The 22444-nt window shown below is 33.6% G+C and overlaps 1 protein-coding gene across 4 annotated transcripts in view; it reads left to right on the top strand.

The window, feature by feature from the left end:
* The first annotated feature begins 6223 nt into the window (after positions 1–6223).
* The window catches only part of Pgant9 (polypeptide N-acetylgalactosaminyltransferase 9), a 193447-nt gene continuing 177226 nt past the window's right edge, over positions 6224–22444 (top strand). For 3 of the 4 annotated variants that reach the window (XM_070108611.1, XM_036375290.2, XM_036375291.2), the window contains exons 1-2: positions 6225–6960; positions 21614–22243. The gene's annotated coding sequence lies outside the window, so the exon portion shown is untranslated. Of the gene's footprint in view, positions 6961–21613; positions 22244–22444 lie in introns of all 4 variants that reach the window. The other variant, XM_036375293.2, reaches the window with a different exon arrangement.

Below are 22444 nucleotides of genomic sequence, written 5' to 3'. Positions count from 1 at the left end.
GGTTTTATTATTTTAAAGAGCCAGTGGTTAGACGGTGAAGCCTTCGCCGAAAGCATACGATCTTTTTTCTTAGAACGTAGTCAACTTTTTTTTCAGGAGGTGAGGGTCTAGCCGATGGAAAGATTCCAGCCTAACAAATTTTTAATTTCAGCCTAAACAAATTTTGCCTTTTTGGGTTTAACGCTATATACAAGTAAATATGTAACAACTAACTCAATGTTGATAACGCCAAAAATAGCAGTGTTTTCTTCTTTATAGTCTCTCTACTTTTCTTTTTCTCTCCTCTTTCTCTTTCTATATCTCTCTCTCTCAATTTCTCTCTCTTTCTCTGTCTTTCTCTCTTAACCCTCTTACCCTCTTTTCTGCTTTTCACTTTTGAAGTCGCCATATAAATCAAAATAGCAACTGTTCTAAAATGTAGTTCTAGTGTGGTTTCAAGCCTGACATGCTTTGTAATGCTTTTACTGATTCCAACAGACTCTAAGGTTAATGCTCATCGTCTCGTCGACGGCACGAACGTTTAGTATATTTGTTTATAAATACATTCTTAATAAATATTATTCCTAAAAGAATTGTGACTGCTCCTGGAAATATCGTCTCCTGTATGAAATACTACCCATTTAGAATTCCTACAGAGTCGGCTGATTCCATTGCTCTACACTGAGAGTTTATTTTAACTAGTTGTCTACCTCCAGTTATTGTTACAAATTTTTCTTCACTTTAGTCCCGAAAATTTTCTGAAATCTCTTTCATTTATCAACAAAGCTATCTTGCTGAAGGTTAAATATATCGAATATGGAACTTTCTCGAGACTGTGCTCTAAATATAATAAAGAAGAAGTTGACCGGAAATTAAGTTTTTTGTAGTCATTTGATAGGCAGGAGCTCAAAAAAAGTTAGGGTCGTCTCCACTGAATACCCAACTAAGTGCATTAGAGAGGATTAAGGCGGTTTAAAAGCATCGTGTACCTAGTATTTGTCCGGAAATTTTTATTTTAGTGTAAATAAATTTCGTCACCCAGATAGTCAACTTCTTATCATCTTATCACCACCAAACCTTTCAAATAGCAATAATTCGCAATCCTTCTCAATATTCGCTTCTTGCACCTCTTCGCTTGCACTTCGATTTCATTTCGTTTATCGGCAAATCCTCGAAGCCTGCCGCCTACACGCAGATTACGAAACTGAAATCAGTAAACTCTAAATAAACCAGGCGAATATCAGCTAGCATAATGTCAGTACAACATTCAGTTCACAACATCAACAAAAAAAAAAGCAACAACAACCGTATAGATGAGCATCATAAAAACAGGCAAAATGAAATGCGAAAATCGGTTGGTTGGCGCAACATGCTGTGCCGATTGCAGTGAAGAAATTCAATACTGTAAAATTGGCGAAAACAATTGAATTGATTCGGAAGCTGCATAAAAACCCGAACAACAACAGCAGCAACAACATGTTCGACTATAGGTATATCGGCGCAAGCACTGCAATAACAATGAGAACAGCAGATTTAACAGCAGGATATCTATGATAGCAAAAACAAAAACGTATAGTGTGTAAGGTGGTGAAGATTCGAACACAACCGAAGTTGTTTTAACCCGACAACAATTAGAGTCGTATTTCGCTTAAGGCATTTTAGTATGTTTCCAACAATTATTATGTAAGCTCAAAACTAAATTGGAAGAAATTTATCAAAACTCCTCGAAATGATTCATATATAGAAAGTGGTTTCTTCGATGGATCTATTTCTTTAGTTTCAGGTACCCAATGCCCTGTATATGTATACCACGTGTTTCTGATGAAGCTCATCCGTACGAAAAGTTTTATATGAGCAACTTCCGTGATGTCGTCTAGAAACCCACGACCGATAGTTCTGATGCTTTTGCTATATAGACCCTTACAGTCGCATCGAGGATGTTTAATAGTTTCCTCCTTCTCTACCTCCTAACAGCTGGTACAATAGTCTACTGGTATGTCTGCCCACTAGACAGCGGCCTCTTAGTATTCCTACTAGGTATCTTATATCGTTCCTTTTAAATTTTAAAAGTTGGTGGGTGCGGACAAGTCGGGAATATTGACCACGAAATATTAACTTGTTTGGATCCACATCAGTTTTATACGTAAAATAATTTTAATTTTGGTGGTATATTTAGGTGTCTGAAACGTGAGTACTTTTAATTATGTTTCTTCCAAACTTGAAGTACCCACCCGTAGATGCTAGAGAAGAATATGGGCGGATAAGTGTAAGATTACCTTGCCTAAATAGAGTTACGGTTTGGATCGTAAAATACTGAGAAGCAGACACTATAAGAGAAAAAGCTTTGTGTTATTAATGTATTAGCTTTTTGGACGACGTTGTGGTAGATTAAGAATGTTAAGGTTAGTTCTACTGTTATAGGAAGATGTCTAGTTTTTTTTTTTTGGAGATACCAAATATTTAAAGATTAGCTTGGATTTCGGTCATGTGAACTATATTATCAGCTATAGCTTTGAAATCATGGCCTGCTATAGTCGTAGGTCATTAGAACCGAGAATATCTTAAATTAAATTTAAAGTTATTTTAATCTTGGGTTCCTTATGCTGTGAATACTCTAAGGGCATGTGAAAAAATTTGTTTCGACGGAAAAAAAAATCAGTATAAATATTCCTGTCTGCGTAACAGAAGAGAGATCCTTTCATTCTGACATTGGTTAGTGGTATATAGATGGTTTTTAAACGAATTAGAGAACAAATGATGATATTTATGAACCGTTTGCTAAACTTTATCCTTCACTTCACCGAAGACGTCGCAATAAACTAAGTGTAATTTCTGAAAGATTAAAAGATATTATATGGATTCCTTCGTCAGAATGGTTTGAGGCTTTGAATACAGTAAACAATAAACAGAGTTTTCAAAGTCTAAATTTTTTCACATATTGATTCAGTTTCATATTCATACTAATATTTATTGTATTATTTAGGGCTGTATCTATAATTTGTCTCGAATAAAACGAGACATGAGAATAAATTATGTGGATCCAGCACTGCATAAACAATGGGTTCATATCTGCTAGACTTAAGAGTATAGCAATAAAATAAAGGCAGATTTGTCTATCCCTGACTCGTAACTCTTGTTGATGTATCTCTCTGTTTGATGAAAATACTACATTCCAGCTAGTAACCTTCGGGTATAACCTCAAGCGGACAAAAAGTAGAACAGGCGTAGGAGTAGAAGGTGCGGCAACAGCAGCAAGTTAGCAGCGGCAGCCGAACCGTAATGGTAATAAAGCACAAAAATAGTAGCAGCATCATACCACAACAACAATAGCAACAACAATAGTGACAGTCATGCGCTGTAATCGAATTGAAGTCACAATGAAAACTCAGCGGCGCGCCAAGGAGTCGCCGAAACTGAATGCTCAATGGTATATGACTATGCGAGTAGATGCAAAGGAAGTAGAGCAGGCCGCTAAAGGAAAATGAAATAACCGAAATTGTGTGCCTGATCGGTTGCCTAGGTACCCTACTAGCGAAAACAATCCCGCGAATAAGAATGAGAAAAAGTTTGCGATAAAGAGTGAAAAATTGCATCTCATCGATGGCAGACTGTTGCAACAGAACAATGCTGCTGGTAGCAGAAATAGGAGCAAAACAAAAATGTAATAACAACACCAAAATGTACACACACATATTATCATAAAATCACAATTGAAATTCATTTCAGCGCATGCGTACACTTGTAGGTACAATTGTTGTTGGTATTGTTGTTAATATTGCATTATAGGTATGCAATCGTGAAATACACAAAATAATATGCGAACTATTTTTAAGTCTCCAGATAGTACATATGTATCCCCGGAGACGCCTCTTGTTCTTGTTGTATTTGTTGTGGTGGCAGAAGCGCTTTTTCCATTAGTTTTGAGAATTGTTGCCGAGCGCGCAATTCTTGATAAGATAAATGTACGAGTCTGTTGCCGTAACGTAGTCCTGACTATACTGAGAACTGTGAAGGGAAACGGCTCTTTTTCGGCTTATAGACAGAGTTGAGATGCATCAAAGACGCACATGAATATTTTAAACACAGTTCAGCTGATCTCTAGACTTCGGGTAATGCCTAAACCACTTTCAAAGTCACACTGGAATGAAAATTCAACTCTGTTATGAATGAAGTCGACTCGTGCTTATTTAGTTATCGAGTTCGTATGTCTCTAGTGAAGTCTTAATGGAAACAGCACAAGACAGCCGAGACTCATAGCTCCGAGAGCTGTTTAAGATAAGGAAGGAATCGTAGAAATATCCCAATGAGAAGTTTGTCGACTTATAACTCTCTCATATAGCCCAGATAGCGTATTGGATTAGACAGTAATTTAGACTTTCTACTTTAAAAGAGTTGCTAGTTAATCAAACGTAAAACTATTTAATGTCACTTTTTTCGAAAGGCAATGACTTTCCATGCTTCATTTTCGATTGATAGAGTGTCGTCTTAGTCTTCGAAATTCGAATCGGTTTAATATACAAAAAAAACTTGCTAACAAAGCACGTACAACCACACCAAGTTTACCGGAATTCAAGTTGATACGTCTCTGAGTACCATAGTCGCTTCGATTTGAAAACTACAGTTTCGTTTAAAATGAGTTTAAAAAGTGCTCAACTGGCGGACTCGAACGGTTGGTACTACGACAGAAGTGACCATTCTATGGGCTAAAATGGTAGAGTAATGTTTTTAAGCCTCTAAAATGTACTTTTAGCAAAAAACTCGAGAGTTTTGGAAATCCCCGACTTAGCCAACCCCTTAAGGCTTTAATTATTCTTTAGTCAGAGTATATAAACTACAATTCGTTGGATGTGAGTAACAAAACTGAGGCTTAATTTGTTGTAAGTGCCGTTTCAGACAGGGACTCAAAAGAGTCGCATTTTTTTCAAATTTTCTTTTGGTGTCGCTCTGGGCATTCACACGGCCAAAAAGAGTCCAGCAACTCGAGTCTAGTTTTTCTGCATTCCTTTTCACAAAATGTTCGTAAATATTTGTGCGGTTCGACTGCGCAACACCGCGCAACACTGCGTGCTGCGTATTTCATTTGTATGTTGAGACATTTTGCTTGCAATGAATTACCATGAATATGGTAGAACAATATGCATAATACAAGTACCTACCCGCTAAATAGTTTCAAAAAAATACTAAAGACGGGAATTCCCTAATCCACAAGAATGTATTGAATATCCGCAACTAATATTTTCAAGGCCAAATTTATAATAGCAATTTCCTAATCTTTAAGTATTAAAAACTCATAATTTCTTTACTGCGTATTAAAAATTCATAATTTCTTTACTCCATAATCTATATCTTAATTTTCTCCTTATTTACAATTTGTCATAATATTTCTATTATTCTATGCATACATATTTGCATATTACATACAAAAATAGATAACAGAACTCAAATTTGCGATCGAATTCATTTGAAACCAAGCGCTCTTGCAACCATTCAAAGGATTTGAAAGTGAAAAGGAATGCTGAAAAGGGTAGCAGCGAGCTGTTACGAACAAGAACACAAAGCGTGCCACCCGAACACGAGTGGCACGGTCCCTTCGTCTTTCCTCGTCGTCCCCTCGCCCACAATAAACTGGTTTGAGACTCTTTTGCGTCCCTGTCTGAAACGGCACTAATGACTTCTGATTATACATTTTTCGAAATTTCTTTATAATACAAGGATAATTTTGTAATTTTTTTTACACTTTTTTATGAAGCCGAGTTTAAAATTCGTCTCAGAAATTCATCTGCCAACTTCAACCATAATTTATTTTTGATAACAATTAAAATTAAAAAATGCCATATAATACAGTGCCTTTCAAACTACTCACACCAACACTTGTTTCCCCAACTACAGGTTGACTCAGCGCAATCGAACATGTTACGCCCCAATCGAGCGCCTGAACGAATCGAACTGCACAACGCCAAACATTATGCGCCAAACCGAATGCTGTCCGCGTGTTAACAGCTACTGTAGCGTCAGCGCAGACATGCGCGTCGACGTCGGCCGCCAACACAGCACGAACAGCATGTGTGCCTACACCGGTACTACGCTTGCCGAACGAGCGCTGTTGTGCGCCTTGCAATGCTTGCTGTGCTTTTTCAATACATTTATGCTGCTGCTGCTGCCTTTGCTTTGGCTAGCTGCCTTGCTGGCTGACTTGGTTTGGCTTTTGCTGTTTGGTTACCTTTGGGGGCGCGCATGCAGGCCAGTCTTCGTTTCGCCGTTATCCGCGTTGGTTCGTTGTTAAAAGTATAGCGCTGATTGTTGTCGTGTCAACGCGTTGCTCCTCAAGTTCAGTGAGTGTTTTCATACATGCATACACACAAATATATATAGTTACAAACAACGCGGCCGTTGCTGATGGTGACAGGTGCGCGTGTGTAAGCAACAAATAAATTATTGAAAAGGTGGAATATAAAATAAAAATCTGTAATGAATGTCGAACAATGGTTCTGAAAAGTCGCGTAATTCTTAAAGATTTTTTGTTTTATCACTTCTAAAGTTTTGTGAAGAATTTTATTATTTCATATTTTATTTGTTATCTGGCAAGTTTTTTTTTTGCGGCGTCGTGCCAGTGAACTGTTGAAAAAGTAGTTAATCAGTCGGTGCGCCGCGACAAGTCAGTCAATCAGCGTGCTGTTTTTGTAATGTTAACAAAAAATCATTCTTTCTTAAAAGCAGTGCGGAAATTTGCATAAAAAGTTGTGAATTTGTTTGTTGTTATTGCATTGGCAATTGAAGAGCGTTGCGCGCGTGTATAGTGTGTGACTAGCGAAAAGCGAAAAAAAAGAGAAATTAACGAAATTACTTTCATAAAGCGCCGCAAAGCACAGCCGATTGGCACATTCTTCAGCTGGCTTGCTGTTTGCGTGCGACGCGAATTTGTGGGAGAAAACGTGCAAAGCTGCTGGCGGAAAAGCGGTTCAAAACAAAACGCTCAATAAAGTATGTATGCATGTGTGCATGTAAATAGTTTTCTATGTTCATTGCGCTCAGACATAAACTGAAGCAGTGAACTTGGTTGTGTGTTGTGCAAAAGTAGAAAATCTATATTTAATGGTGTTTGCAGGAGAAACGGAACTGTTTCTGAAAGATTAAAAATAAAAAAAAATTGGTGTGTTTAAAAATACAAAATTTCCAAAAATAATATTGTATATTAGACATGCGTGTGTTCATTAAATAATTTTTATTTAAGGCGTTTAGCCAGACTAGACTAGGTGGCTCTAAAAATTTTAAATTAATTTTTTAAAGAGTTTGACTGTTAGTTGCATAATTTTTAGAAGCGATTTTGGTAGAATAAAGGATTTTGATGTTTTTAAATATATACTCGAAGGAACAATTGGAGTTGCAGTTAAGATAGTCTTAAGCTCGCACAAAGTCCTAATTTAAACAATTTCTTTCGGAAGTTATAAAAAAGAAAACGAATTTCTGTCTCTAAACCATTTTTAAAAAACAGTGTCTTCAACAAAAAAAAAACAATCAAGAAAATTTGTTAACTTTCTCGGCTCATGTTAAATTATACCCTTCATACGTACATTTCTTAATTGTATAAGTAGTTCTTTCTAGCTACGAATTTCGATATAAACAACCAAATCTATTATCTTAACATTGATTGGTTAGTTTAAATGGCAGCTAGATGCTATAGTGGTCGGATTTGAACAAATTGTTCGAAGATTGTAGCGTTGCCAGTTTGTATGTTAGTTATACGCTATAGTAGTGTCAACTGAACAATATGTTCGGAGACTGTAGCGTTAGCTTCGAAAATAAGCTGTGCCAAATTTCGTGAAGACAACTTGTGAAATAAAAAAGGTCTTCGTCGAGAACTTCAGTTTAATCGTTAGTTTGTAGAGCGGCTAAATACTATAATGGTGCGATCTAAACCATTTTTTTGGATATTGTTTTATTGCCGTGGACAATAATTCGCGCCAAATTTCAAGTATATACCTTTTTAAATCAAAAAGTTTTCCATGCGAGAACTTGAGTTCCATCGGTCAGTTTGTATGGCAGATATATGTTACAGTAATCCGCTTCATAGTTTGAAAAGATAAAAACTTTGGACCTCAGTTTTTAACAAAATATCCTTCTTAGGAAAATAGAATCAAGAATAGCAATAAAATCGCTAACTTAGAAACAAAAACGCTTTGTTGTCAAAAGCGTCTTGTATTGTAAAAATAGGTCTATAAGGACTACCAGAAGTTTTTAAATGACTAATATAGATTTTCTGAAGCTTTCTGATATAAGAAATTCACTCTTCGGTGTATTGTAGAGTGGGATTCTATAAGAAAAAAACTTGAAATTTGTAAATCGGTTGTGAGTCAGCTAAAATATTTAGTCGGAGCCCCATCGAGTAGTTCTCACTTAATCAAATTGTTACAAAATATAGTATAGCATGCTCAAAAAATTTTCAAATGAAATTGAAAGTAGTCAAATAACTAACTTTCAAATAAAAATATTGTAATTACCTAGATGTCTATCCCTCCAGCAAGTAAACTATCTATGTAAGCTTCAAAAACGTGCAAAGAAAAGTGTCTATAAGATTTCTTTCGTTAACAAAACAATAATTAACTAATTGGGTGCACTAATAATTTATGTACAGAAAGCCTACGAGGCACCAAAATAATAGAAATGCTACCTTATGTGGTAACAACAAAAACAGCATACCACTGCTAACTTACATAACTCAGGTGCGTGTGCACTTGTCACATTAAGAGTTTGCGGCCCAAAAAGTGACAAAAAAAAAACAAACAAAAAATATGAGAGAATGTTAAGTAAAGAAAAGTGTGAAGAACCGGCAAACAAAACACACAAAAAGAGTACAACAACAATGTGACAACGGCATTGTCGTGGTGTTTCCGCTTTCCGTATGTTTATGGTCTTCGCCTTGGCTGTAGGTTTGCGCGTGACACATGCAACCGCTGGCAAGTGCACGCTTCTTCTTGTTCTTGCTCTATGCCGCTTTCCGAGTGCGGGTTGCGGATAAGAACAACAGTAGTATTCTGCCGTTGCATACATTTTATAATTTACCACAGGCTAACTACACACCTACATACACATCGTATTTACTTAAAATTATGCTGCACACATTGTTGTTATTGTACACTGTTGCACATTACGCTGCTTTGTGGCGTCTAATATTAGCATGCATTCAGTTTTTTCGCTGTTGCTCTGCACTTCCGTGTGGTTGTAGTTGTGGACTACAGTAGCACTTAACTTGTTGTTGTTTATTGTTGTTTACAGTATATAGCGTTTTACTGTCTGAAAAATCTATTCATAACTATATTAGTATTTGCAACAAGAATACTTCAGTTAGGATATATGACAAATATTTCAAAAAAATATTCGTAAATTTCAGGCCCTATTAGAAGTCAATTTTTGAAATGAAAATTTAAATTTTTTAAGATAATTTGTTTTATAATTTTAGGTGACTATATGTAGCATTTGAACCATATGTAAAGTTAAATAAGTTTCTTTATTTATTTTTTCATGTCCTCGCCTGGAATTTTTTAAAACAAATTTTTATTTCATGTCATGTTTTTTCTGTATTTTTCATAGATTATTGTCCAAAGCATCGCTGCAATCTCCTAAGACATTGTTCTGATCGGACCACTATATCATATAACTGCCCTACAAACCGAGCGAACAAAATTAAGAAAAAAGACCTTTTTATAGTATACTGTGCTATAAAAATGCACCTGTGAAGCGTATTATAGCTTCGGTGCAGCCGAAGTTAACATTTTTTCCTTGTTTTTTTAATATTATTCCTCATAATTTTTCTTATATACTAGATTAGAAAATTAAATTTAGTTTTTGCTTCTATTATACATTTTATTGATTTTGTGAATTTTTATTATTTTATATTGATGAAATTTAACATTTTTTATATATATATTTATTTTTTTGTTCTTTATTTATTCATAATTTATTTCATTGTATTAATTAGTTGGTTTACATAGTATTTAAAATAAATATTTTTTTTTTTATTTAAACATTTTATTTTACTATCTTTCTATTTAACACTTTTATTTAATTTTGTTATATTTTTTTTATTTATTTATTTTTTTTACATTGAATTTAAATTTATTTATATAATTTATATTATTTTAATTTCACTTAAATACAAGTATGTACATACGTTTATCATATTTTCTATTAATGCTTCTTGTTTATGTAATGTATTTTCAGTTTAATTAATTTTATTAAAATTCATTAATTAATTTATTTTTTAATCATTTTTATTTTATTTTACTTTATTTTAGCTTATGATTTAATGCACGTTTTATTATAAAATAAATAAATAATTATAACTTGCATATATATTAGAATTAGCATATTAAAATTTATTAATGTTTTTAGTTTGTGTTTAAAGCCGTTTTTTAATAAACATATATTTTAAAATATTAATATTGTACAATAGTAGCTAATGTTTTCAAAATTGTGCAATATTCTTTGACGAATGCTGTCTTTTTCAGTGTGTAAGTTTGTTTTAATTCTTTTTATACATGTGTTTTTAATTCTTCGTGTTTTAAGTTAATATTCCCAATAACTATTTTAAATTTTTTTAAATCTTAAAAAAAGTGAATTTTTTTCATAATATATTTTATACCATTTAATTAAATTTATAAATATTTTTTTTTTGGTATTTACTTATTTATTTTTTATTATTATAATATCCCTTTTTTATTATTTTCAACTAGTAAATTCCCATTTTCATGTTTAAAAAATTAAGAAATTTGAATTAAATTTTTAGTTGCATAAGACCTTTTTTATTGTATAGTTAAATCAATTTATTTTTAATTTTGTTATTTTAATTTGTTTTTTTTTTGTTTTTAAAAAATTAAAAGTTTTTTTTTTTTTAATATTGCTTTTTATGTGTTTATTTTCTACTTTTTATTTTATTATTTGTTTTTTATAAATCATTTCCACTCGTCTACTGCAGATAACAGCTTTAATTTATGCTATATCTCGCCTCTAACATTACATTATAAGAATGTTAGTATGTAAGCGCCTCTGTTAACATCTTATGTGGCGCATGCAGCAGCAGACGACCGCATTTTATTTTGGTTTATTTCTTTTTTGCCGCTCATTCAAAGTAAATCTTTTTTGTTGTTATTGCTTTTTATTTTGCGAGCAGCGGTGTTAGCGTCAATAGCAGCGCCGACCTGTGTCTGTTGCTACTTTTCGGCCTGTTTGGCATCTCCGCCCACTCTCCACGCTCTCTTGCACTTCATTTATACTTTAATTTTCTTGTTGTTTTTATTTTTTAGCACGTTCATTGACTCTCGCTAGTATTGTCTCCAGACAATATTTTTGCTGAAAATAAAATTTTTTTGTTAAGCACACATTGTTTAAGCATTATTATTGACACGGCTATTGTGGTTGCTGTCATATTGTTTTATGCCGCTTTTCATTATCCAGCACTTTTGCATTGTTGTGTTTACTTCATTTCCGCTTATAATCAATAGCAGACCGCGCAGTCGACTGTATGTGCTGACTCCAACTGCGCTGCTGTTAAAAATCGATAAAGGACATTGGCAGCGCTTGAAAACCGTTCTCGCGCTCTCTGTTCTCTAACTATCCATTGTAGTGCTCTCACAGCTGTTTTTGAGCAACTCTCTGTAATATTACATACATCCTTAGCACATGTTCACAAATTATTATAAATATTTCTCTCATATATTTGGTAACATATTATCTCTGAAAACATTGTCTGTGTTGTCTAATGAGCCTTCTTTATGCCGCAATAATTTTTATATTGAAATGTTTGTGTACTTCATCCTCATTCGGGCTCATCCGCTGCTCATCTCTGATTGCCTTGTGCTCATTTGTTGTCATCATAGCTCACCCCTTTTCAGGTGCTTATGGGCTCCATGAAGCATGCAACAATTTTGGTGCTGAGGTAAAGCTCCATTTATCGCTGTGGTCTGACAATCGCTTATTGCCGTAAACATATGGAAACCCTTATATGTTAATGTGTTTTTTATATAGAGACTTGTGAATATGTCAATAACATACCCAGCAGAACACTTTACTGGTTGTCATCACAGGAACTGAATCTAGAAGAACTGCTCATCCGAGCATTGGCTTCTCTTAGATAATGTTAACGTTTATTATACCAAAGAGCAGCTGAGTTTCTGAAGAAAAAATATGAAAATCTTAGAGCCCAAAAAATCGATCTCTATCAACACCAGAATATCTCGAAAATGTCTGAAGAATTTTAAGAACAAGAAATAGAAAAAATCTAAATAATTTTTAGAGCAAAAAGTCGAAACTTTAAAATATAAATTCCCACGATCTCTTTGCTCAAACTTGGGTAAAAATCGGGAGGGTGCAGTAATATACTAACGCACTCTATGTTCTTCATGTGTAAAACGGTTACCCGTTTCCTGTCATTGTGAGTGAACTGTCACTGTCAAAAAAACATCCCACTTCTATTACTAATTTTAAAAATTTTCCTGCTGGGTAACCACTCAATGCTTTTTCAATAGTCTTACTGATAGCTACACACATACAAATGTGTATCCCTACATGTAAGTCTTCCATAATACATTTTGACAATTTACACAGCTCTATGTAAATATATCCTCTACTCAAGCACCATTCGGCAATCAATTGTTTGTAAATATTTGCGATTGTGTTTGGTAAAGCGTGAAATTGTCAATAACACCTAGAATTTGTAGGCCTCGGTAGTATTGTTAAGCTACATTTGATGACGGCCGCGAGTACTACTCATGGTTGCACAGGTATTTTTATGATACCTATTTGGCATGTGCGCATAATTGTATGCTAATTCTTTTCGAAGTATAAATTTAAATGTGAGTTTTCTGTGTAATACCTCAATCCTCATTTTAAGGGATGAAAATGTGTCATCAAGAGTTAGTAATGGAGTTTTTATGAATTATAGAACAAGTCCTCTGTGAAGTATATTCGGTGAAGAAAGCGCTTGATAGTTTAACTCCTGTTTAAGAAGTTGTATGTGTTTAGAAATTTATTATTTAGTTTTATTTATTATTATTTATCTAACTCAAAAATATATCTGTGAATTAAAAGCCAAAAACCATCTTGTTTAGTTCTGATCTTAGTATAAATCATTCTCCTGCAGCTCATTATAAATTACAATTTTACACGAGTAAATGCCTTGTCTAAAACTTATCGACTTTTTGTTGTTTTTTGCTTGTCTGCTTAACACTCTACAGCAAAAATCTTGAAAAACGGAAGACCTAAAGAAACTGTTTCATCGGAACTCTTTGTATAATTTATAGTTTTATCGATTTCGTGTCCCTTCTGCCAAGGTTCGTTAGAGGTTAGTTCATGAAGTGCTAACTTTCTGATATTTGCCCCTTGCCTACTCGCAATTGCAAATTTATAGCGCTTATTATTCAGTTTTTGCTTTAAACAAGTTATTCGTTCGATTTGCCACTTTTCCAGATTTGGCGAAACGAAGACAGTTAGCGCATATTGTTTATCAAATTCTACTTTATTTGCTCGAGGCCAAACGAAAAATAGGTATTTAAACGTTATGGTTTTTTTTAGATTACAGTTAGATGACTTTGAAATGGTATGCTAAGAAAACGGCTGTTTTTCAAAAATAATCAAGTACTGTTAATTGCAATTCACTGGAGAAACAAAGCTTCTAATTTACACTATTAAGTAAATTTACACATAAAAATATACCAATTAGCGCTCAACTCAGAAATTGGGTTATTATGTAATGTGGCAATACTTAGGGTCTTTAAGGTCGTAGGAAATAACAAATAAATATTAGAAATAAAACGCAAATTAAATTAACACAATAGAGTTAAATGTAGGCAAAGTTGTGGCTTAAATAATAAGTAATACAAGTAAGCGAATAGTAATTAAAAATTATTCGAAAGCAATGCTTAAAATTATACATGAATGGAGGCACCTACCTTTTGTTGTGCTATAAAATAGCCCTATTAGAACTTCTAAAGCGTTAATGAGTTTTGATAATAGTCTTTTTGATGTCACACATCTATTGAGGACTTGTCTATCTCATTACAAGAAAAAAGCAATGTCTTCTGGAAGACCGAATGTTCCAATGAAGTAGGAATGTTCGATCTATTGAGTGGATATCATTAATGTCTTGCTGAGCACTGGTCTATATTCATAAATCTCAGCTTTGGCAAATTTTTAATAATGGCGAAACGAACAAACTACTGGTATAAATTACATAAACTGGCATAATCAAAGGAGACACAACAACAAGCGGCTAGAAGGTTTTAATGAGACACCTACTTAGTTATTGCTTTGAATTTATTTGTATAACTTTGTTAACTGAGCTTTTCCGTGTATATTTTTTGACAAGAGAGTACAAAACAGCGGCAAATCGAAGATGGCTATAATGATACAGATAAATTAAGAATCATTTGGGAGAAGTTGGCAAGAACTTCCCGCCAGAACACATGAAATAATAAGCAAAACAAAGTTAAATAAATTTACGAAATAAAATGAAAAAATACTGGCAAAGAAACATACAAAACTTTTATGTTTTTCAATAAGTACCTTTCTCAAGTTTTATGCGAGCGCGTAAATTGATTCCCATAAACAAATTGGCAGATGATTCAGTGCTGAATTTATGGTTGTTGCTGCTTGCTCTGTATATTTTTTACGATTGTAGCTCGATGAGCAGCGCGAGAATACAGGAAGTGAACGAGTTTATAGCCAAAAGTGTGCAGCGAAATTTAATTAAAATTTTGTGAGTGGGTTCAACTTTTTAGAAACCAGTGTTTAGATTATTAGACAGCATTTAGCTGGTCTTGTGAGGTGAATAATGATTAACTAAACAGGTTTCAGTGTGCAGATGTTTGCGAAAAGAGACTACAATAATATTAAGAACATGTCAACTTTGTGTGAGTATTTTTCGTTGAAGCAACTCAAGATTACTGTGTTGTTAAAAAATATTTGCAAAGACGACAGTTAAGAATAGAATTTGTACTCAAATAAAGGTAGCAAGCCCTTTTGAAAATTTTTTTTTTGAAAAAATACCCTCCATATTCTGCTCACTGCTAAACGAAAGTAGAGTTTCATATCGACAAGTGTTTTAAGCATAAATCATATGCTTGCAGACCGGCATCAATAGAGACATATACTCCTGTCATTTTCACGCAAGGAGAATGCCATATAACGGAAATATTGCGCTGTTAAACGCTGCCTGCAATACTTGAGCTCTTTATGCCGCCACATTTGTTTTTGGTCAGAACACGGCTTACATCCATCATTCCCCTCGTACGTGATGCCTCCTAAATAACGGAAAAATTGTGGCCTCTATAGCTTTCCTTATAAAAAATAATATTATATAGTCTTCATCAGTAAGAACGTGAGTAATGTGGTTATTGGATCCATACAGGTGGTAAAATTAGTCTGCATGTGTAGATCAATTGGCAAGCTTATCAAAGATTAATTATTATTATTAAAGTAGTACATTTAGAGTATATCAGATCGCAACCAATACATACATACATACATATGTTATGAAATTTTTCAAACAGGTGGTAACCCTTCTCAAAAGTATCTGCAACAGAACTCTACATTGCTTGATGAAAATAGCCTAATATTGATTTGTGCACTGCTTTTTTAATGAAAATAATTCTAAGCTGGTGGCAACTCTCTGAAAAATCAAATTGCAACTATAAAATTGCAACCCTTGTCAAAAATATTTCCTACAGAACCCTTCATTGTCTGATCTAAATAGCGTTACATTAATTTGAGCGCTATTATCTAATAAAAATAATTCTGAGCATGTGGCAACTGTTAAAAAAATATTTTCAACTAAAAGTTGGGCATTCACATTGAAATAATATCAATAACTATAAATATAAAACCAGGTGACAGCTTTCGCCCTTTTGGGTTAATTTAATTTTAACAGGTGGCAACACTCATAGATACTTAGCTGCTAGTTTGAGATGCACTTTTATAATATTAAGAGCCATTTTCTCAGTGTCTGGTTAGCAACCATCTGTCAGTTAAGTTCTGTTTAACTCAACCAAAACTCCTTCCTCTTTCCGAGAGAATAGAGTTCTTTCCGAAAGAAGGAGTTTTGGTTGAGTTTTACAAGCTTTTTAATTCGATTACAAATCTCTTGGTTCAAAAATACAAAATTTTCAAAGAGGAAAAAGATGTAAAGGCATATTTATTTAGCAATTCTACCCGCTTCCTCTCATTCTGCCCCTAAATAGCGACTTTGTTTTCTTTTGCGCAAATCTTGCTTATCTCTAGACAATTGTTTTACTTTTCTTTCTGCACCGAATCTTTTACTTTTGCGTGACTTTGAGTCGCGGCGAAGACAACAACAAAAGTTGAAAAGTAACTGAAACTACAATATGACCCGTACTCATGCTACATGTATTGTATATACACACATACATACAAAAGTATGTAATACAACCCGCATTTTTGTACAAACATGTATACATATATATTTACAATGCTGTTAACTGCAAAAATGTGAGGGCATAAACTACAGATAAGTCATTGCAATACTTGTTGGATGTCTGCCATGAGAGGGTAGGCGGCTTGTGTGCGAAAGAAAATGCAAACACGCGGTAAAAAAATAAGAAGAAAGGAAAGAAAACAAATCTGAAGAAAGAATTGTGATAGCATTAAGACTAGCGCCTACAAAATCAGCTATAATAAAATGTACAGAGGGTAACAACAGCAAAGCGCTAAATATATATAAGTATGTTAGTATATACTTGTAATACATGTGTATACGTATACAATATATATATATATAATATATAGATATATCTATATATATAGAGAGAGGTTGAGGAAGGCTGTAGTAAAAGTTTTTGGAAGCTAGTGGATGCAAAAACAAATAATAATAAATAAAAACAAGAAAAAAAAGTAACTTCAGTTGCATCGAAGCTATAATACCCTTTATGAATACATTTATTATGACATAAAGCATATAAACACATCTTTAGCTTGATTTTGATAGGTCAGTTTGTATGGCAGCTATATGCTATAGTGGTCCGATCTGAACAATTTATTTTAAAATTGTAGCACTATTTTGGAGAATAATTTGTACTGAATTTCATGACGATAACTTTTCAAAAAAAAAAATGCTTGTAAGGAAAAATATGCTGTAATAGTCCGATATTGCTGATTCCGAAAAATGAGTAGCTTTTTAGGTTAAAATCTCAAAAAATGAGGGACTATTTTGCGTATATACAGACGGACATGAGTAAATCGAACCAGCTCGTCACACTGATCTTTTATATATATACTTTATAGGGTCTCCAACGCTCCCTTCTGGGTATTACACACTGCGTGGCAAACTTGATATACCCTGTTTAGGGTATAACAACAACCAAGAAGTAAAATAAAAATAAAATGTGTAGCAGACGCACGCCAATGAATTCAATGCCGCTGCACTACGTTGTCAAATCGTTTGTATGTACAACAATGATGAATTTTGCTTAAGAATTTTGCGCGCTGGTAATCCAGCAAAACAATGGACCCTAAAATGTAAAGGCAATTGTGGATAGTAGGCGATAAAGCAGCGCACGAACATCTAAAGAAAAACCTATAAAGATAGCTAGCAAATGACTGGTAGCAAGCGCAAATACAATGGTACTAATAAGAACAACAGTAGCTGTAAAAGTTTTTGCAACAACAAGCCCTTAGTGAATTCACGAAAAAATGGCAGACACTTAAGTGTTTGGTGAGAGTGACGGTCAGTAGTGACACTGTGAGGGCCCTGCAGCTGCTTAAATAAGTTATAGCGCAAGTGAAAGCTTTGGTAGTTTTGACAGTGAAAGCTTTTTTAAATATTTTATAAAAGTTTTGAATGATTGCTAACTTCTAATACTGTATTTAAATTCATGCAGCAGACGTATGCATCTATGTGAAAGCTTCGGTGATTTCAGTGAACGCTCGAGGATTTGACTTGACGCGAACGCGAAAAGTTCAGTTTTCGTGTCATTTGTACACGATTTACTGATTATCTTTCTAATTCAAGAGTATTGGGGAAGAAAAACTATGCAAAACTTCTATTTACTCTAAAGCTTTAGTGATTTTTGTGAATATTTAATCGCATATTTTACGCTCTTCCAAAGAGAATTCATGCAATCTGAAGTGTTTTGGAAGTTTATCGAAAATTATTATCTTGTTTTAGAAATTCTGTACTTAAATATTAATACTGTTCGATTATACTTCTTTAGTTTGCATAATTTTGATATATTTTTTACACCAAATAAGTTTAGACTGCATAAAAGTTTATATTGAAAGTTTTTTATCTGAATTATTTTGAAAATTTTCACAGCTGCCATAGTTTAGAGCGTTTTCTAAAGAAAATACCACTGAGTTTTACCTGTTGCGTTATTCTTGTCAACCGAAACATAAAGAACTTATGTTCTAAAAGTTATTCTTCGCGCTCAGTTGTTATTTAAGCTAATTATCGTAAAAGCTCAAAAGTTCAGTAAGAGTTTTGTTTCGATTTGTGCACGAAAGGTGGAAAGAAGCTTTCTCTTATCAATGGAATCTTAGCTTTGCTGAAGTGAATAAGAAAGCTGTATAGTACGAAACAAAAAACTTTCACTTTTTTCGAAAAATGTCACTGAAAAACTTTAAAGCTTTAGAAAGCTTTATGAAAAAGCATAGTTCTTAAAATCTATAGCATTCTTATAAATAAATCGCGTTTTCTTCAAAAACCAAACTGAAAGCTTTCACTTTTTTTAGAAAATTTAACTGATAAACTGTAAAGTTTTAAAAAGCTCCATTTGAAATAGATTGCTTCTAAAATCTGTAAAATTGATTATCCGCTTTACTTAAAAAAAAGCGTAAAATCCACACATTATTTTTTTTTCAAAGCTTTTAAGCTTCTAAACATTACCTAACCTGTAAAAAGATACCTTGTAGAAAATTATGATAAGTTTTACTTCTTATTCGCCTTCTCTTTTGCTAATTACTTATCAAGTCCATGTTATTTAATCAACATGTAAAATGATAAATGAGAGCTCCGTAGCTATCAGTAATTCTTCTTGTAGCACTCGCAACATACAGCTGCTCCACGTACGACACAGCGCTTCCAAACTAAGCTGAGTAATAAAGCGCCACAAGAAGTCCAATCGCATAGCGAAGGCGCAGTGAATAAAAAGTTCGGAAGCAGAATTGAATGTTTGAAGATTTGAAGTCATTCATTTCGAGTAACTACAAATAAGCACTTCCGTTGAAGCAAAAATTGTTTTATTTTACTATTTGCCTTTTTGGACTACTTACACGCTTTACTTTATGTGTGTTCGTCTGTATGTGCCTTCTCTTTACTTTTATAACGACTTTGTTGTTGTTGTGTTAATGTTTCCTTCCACTTTTCGCTTTTGAATTGATAAGCGTTTTTATGTTTCGAGCATTTGAAGAAATCCGGCTTGTAAATGGTGATTGCTGTGGCGTTTTTCTTTATGTTTGTTTTCTCTCCGTTCGAAGAAAATGCCATAACAGTAAAGTGGGGTAAAGAAAACATTTAATGATCGCTGTACAGATTATAATATATGTATTGTATATGTTTGTAAGAAAAGTTGGAAAACATGTAGGCGTGAATAATTGATGCTGTAACTACGATTAAATGTGTGGAATTTAAAATGATTTCGTAAAACGGGGATTATGATTACATAATTACATGAAGACTGACTGGTTTTTTGTTTTTGGAAAAATCATTTAATTTTTATTGCTTTAATAATTAATTAAAAACGAGAAAAAATGTTAACTTGAACTAAAACGAAGCTCTATACCCTGCAAAGGCTCAAGTTGTCTTACAATATCTTGATTTTTATCTTTCAGTTTGTATGGCAGATCTTCGGAGATTGCATTTTTGCCTTGGATAATGCATGCAAAATTTTGTGAATATACCTTGGAGTTCTCCTTACAAGAACTTGAGTTGGATCGCTCAGTTTGTATGGTAGCTATATGTTATAGTTGTGCGAAGGAAAGGCACCTGTGCAACATTTGAGAATCTCAAAAATTAGGATACTAATTCGTCTACATATTGACAGACAGAAGGACAGTGTACGGACATGCCAAGGTCGATTCAGCTTTTCACGCTGATCATATATATACTTTATAGGGTCTCCGAATTTTAATTTTGGGTGTTACAAACATCGTCGCATGCATCGTTCCTATAATTTTGCCAAAAGTATGGGTTCTCTTATAATATTTTTTAGACTCGGCGAGTTCCTATAAAACTGGAAATGGGATCTCAACTGGAAATCTTTCATTAACTTCAAAAAGTCGCCAAATGAAATCGGTTTAGTTCAAGTAACAATAGAGAAACGGTAAAGCGCAAATGAGGCTAATAGTGCATATATTATATATTACAGGCTGGGGAGAAGACAAAAATATATTCGCTTTGAATAAATCTACCTTGACAGCTATTACTTTTCTCAATATTTTTTCTACGGTTTTTTGAAGCGTTTGTTCTTAATAGGTGTCGCTGTAGACCTGGAAAAATCTACATATATCGTTAATATCCAACACAATTTAATCACACTGGCAACATTTTTGATTAGAGTTGTAAAAATTTCTGCAGCTAAAAAATCAGCTAGATTGGATGGCCCTGCTGAGGGAGCCTAAATAAATATATAATATATATTATGGCCAGTCCATCTTTATAATTTCGCAGTTATAGATGAATTCTAGAAATCGCTCTAATAAAAATTCTAAGAAAATAGTAGAATGCTGAGATTAAGAATGACGATAGATATTCCAGATCAGTTACACTATTCGAATCGGCGTCTACATTCCAGCTCTGAAAGTATTCGAAGTGGTACTATCTATCTAAGGTCTCTTTCGTTTTGCAAAACTCAAATCCCCTAAGCAGTTACCGAACCAATGTAGAAGAAGCAAAATTATAATCCTCAAATGACGATTATTATAACAGACATTTCCGCCATTTTATTAATGACTTGTATGACGGTCGACAAATATTCGTTTTGTTTGAAAATTTCTGTCTTCTGCGACCTTTCATGAAGTTACTTGTCGATTTAAATGGTATCGACGAGCTGCTTGTACTTCTATCGAGTTTTGAAATATTCATGCGACAGACTTGAACGATATTTCGTTTCAGAGAGTTGACGCGTAAAAATGCAATTTTTTCTGTTCGAAGATCGGATATTTTGTTACCAGACCTCGATACTAATGTTTGACATTATTTATTAATATGTCGTGACAAAAAATGTTGTGCAATGTAGCAATTAAGCTACTCAAGTTTGACGCTGCGCCTCAATGTAGGCAATAATGTATATAGTGTTGCTTGTTTTGCGTTTACAAAGTGTTGCCTACCTTTAGGGTGTTACATTCAATTTCACTGTTCAAAGTTAAGCTTTAATGTCAGTTTGCTTAACTAAATATAATGTCTCACTTAAAACAATGCCTAACTTATTATATATTTTTAATATTTAGGTTCTTTATTTTGGGATCAAAAGTTGTGGCCTACATTTAGGTTGTATAACTCAAGTTCTAAAGTTAGAGTTAAGGTTAATGTAGCTTATATTTTAATTTTTCTATTATGCTATAAACACTTTTTTTGCATAAAAATTATGTGTCTTTTAACTTATCTAAATTATTTCCTTCTCTTTCTTTCTAGTCTAAAAATACGGTTTAACCATTCACGGCAGTTACTGAAACTGTATTTGGCTTATGTAAAGCAGTTTTAAGCCACTATAGTAAAAAATTTCACTCGACATAATCATTTGCGAAAAATTTTCCATAGAAAAAGAAAAAGCGTGCAGAAAACACATACCTTAGAAGACTAATAAAAATCGTGATTGAGCAGAGAGAAGCTTTTGCCAGTATGTGATTGTTATTAAAGTGAAATAGTCAAGTAAAATATGTGCATAATACACACATATCTGTAGCTCAACAAAATCAATGCGAAACCAGCTACACGCCACCAATGAGAAACCTGTCGCTCAACGCACAACAACAGCAGCCTCATTAACATACCGGATTCGTAGTCAAAACTAAGCGGAATATAAATAAGAGTGTCAGAAGATTTAATGGCATAAAGCTACAAGAAAGAAAGAAAGAGAAAAAAAAACGAAAACAAAAGCAACAAAAATGTATGCCAATAAGTTTCACTTTCTTTCGACTGATCGACAGTTTTGAATCAATTTCGACTTGGAAACACGAAATTGAACTCAACAGCCTCCTGCGGCGCATATCTACGCGCATAATCAACAAATTATTGCCATGCAAAATTAATTTGCGCTTAATGGTAAGTTAGTTGATTACTATGCTTGTGTATTTGTTGTTGGTTTTTGATTTTTTTTTTTTGTTTTTTTGTATTTTCTTGTGTTATATGCTGTCATAATTAAGTGTTGTTTCCTTTACGCATATTTTTCCACAAATGCAGCCAGCCGGCAACGCTGCCGTCATCTTTCAATAACAATATTTGTAATTAAGAAATTAAAAGCAA

The sequence above is a fragment of the Bactrocera oleae genome, chromosome 4, assembly GCF_042242935.1.
Source record: "Bactrocera oleae isolate idBacOlea1 chromosome 4, idBacOlea1, whole genome shotgun sequence".
Taxonomy (NCBI): domain Eukaryota; kingdom Metazoa; phylum Arthropoda; class Insecta; order Diptera; family Tephritidae; genus Bactrocera; species Bactrocera oleae.
This window is presented reverse-complemented; position numbering and strand designations above follow the sequence as displayed.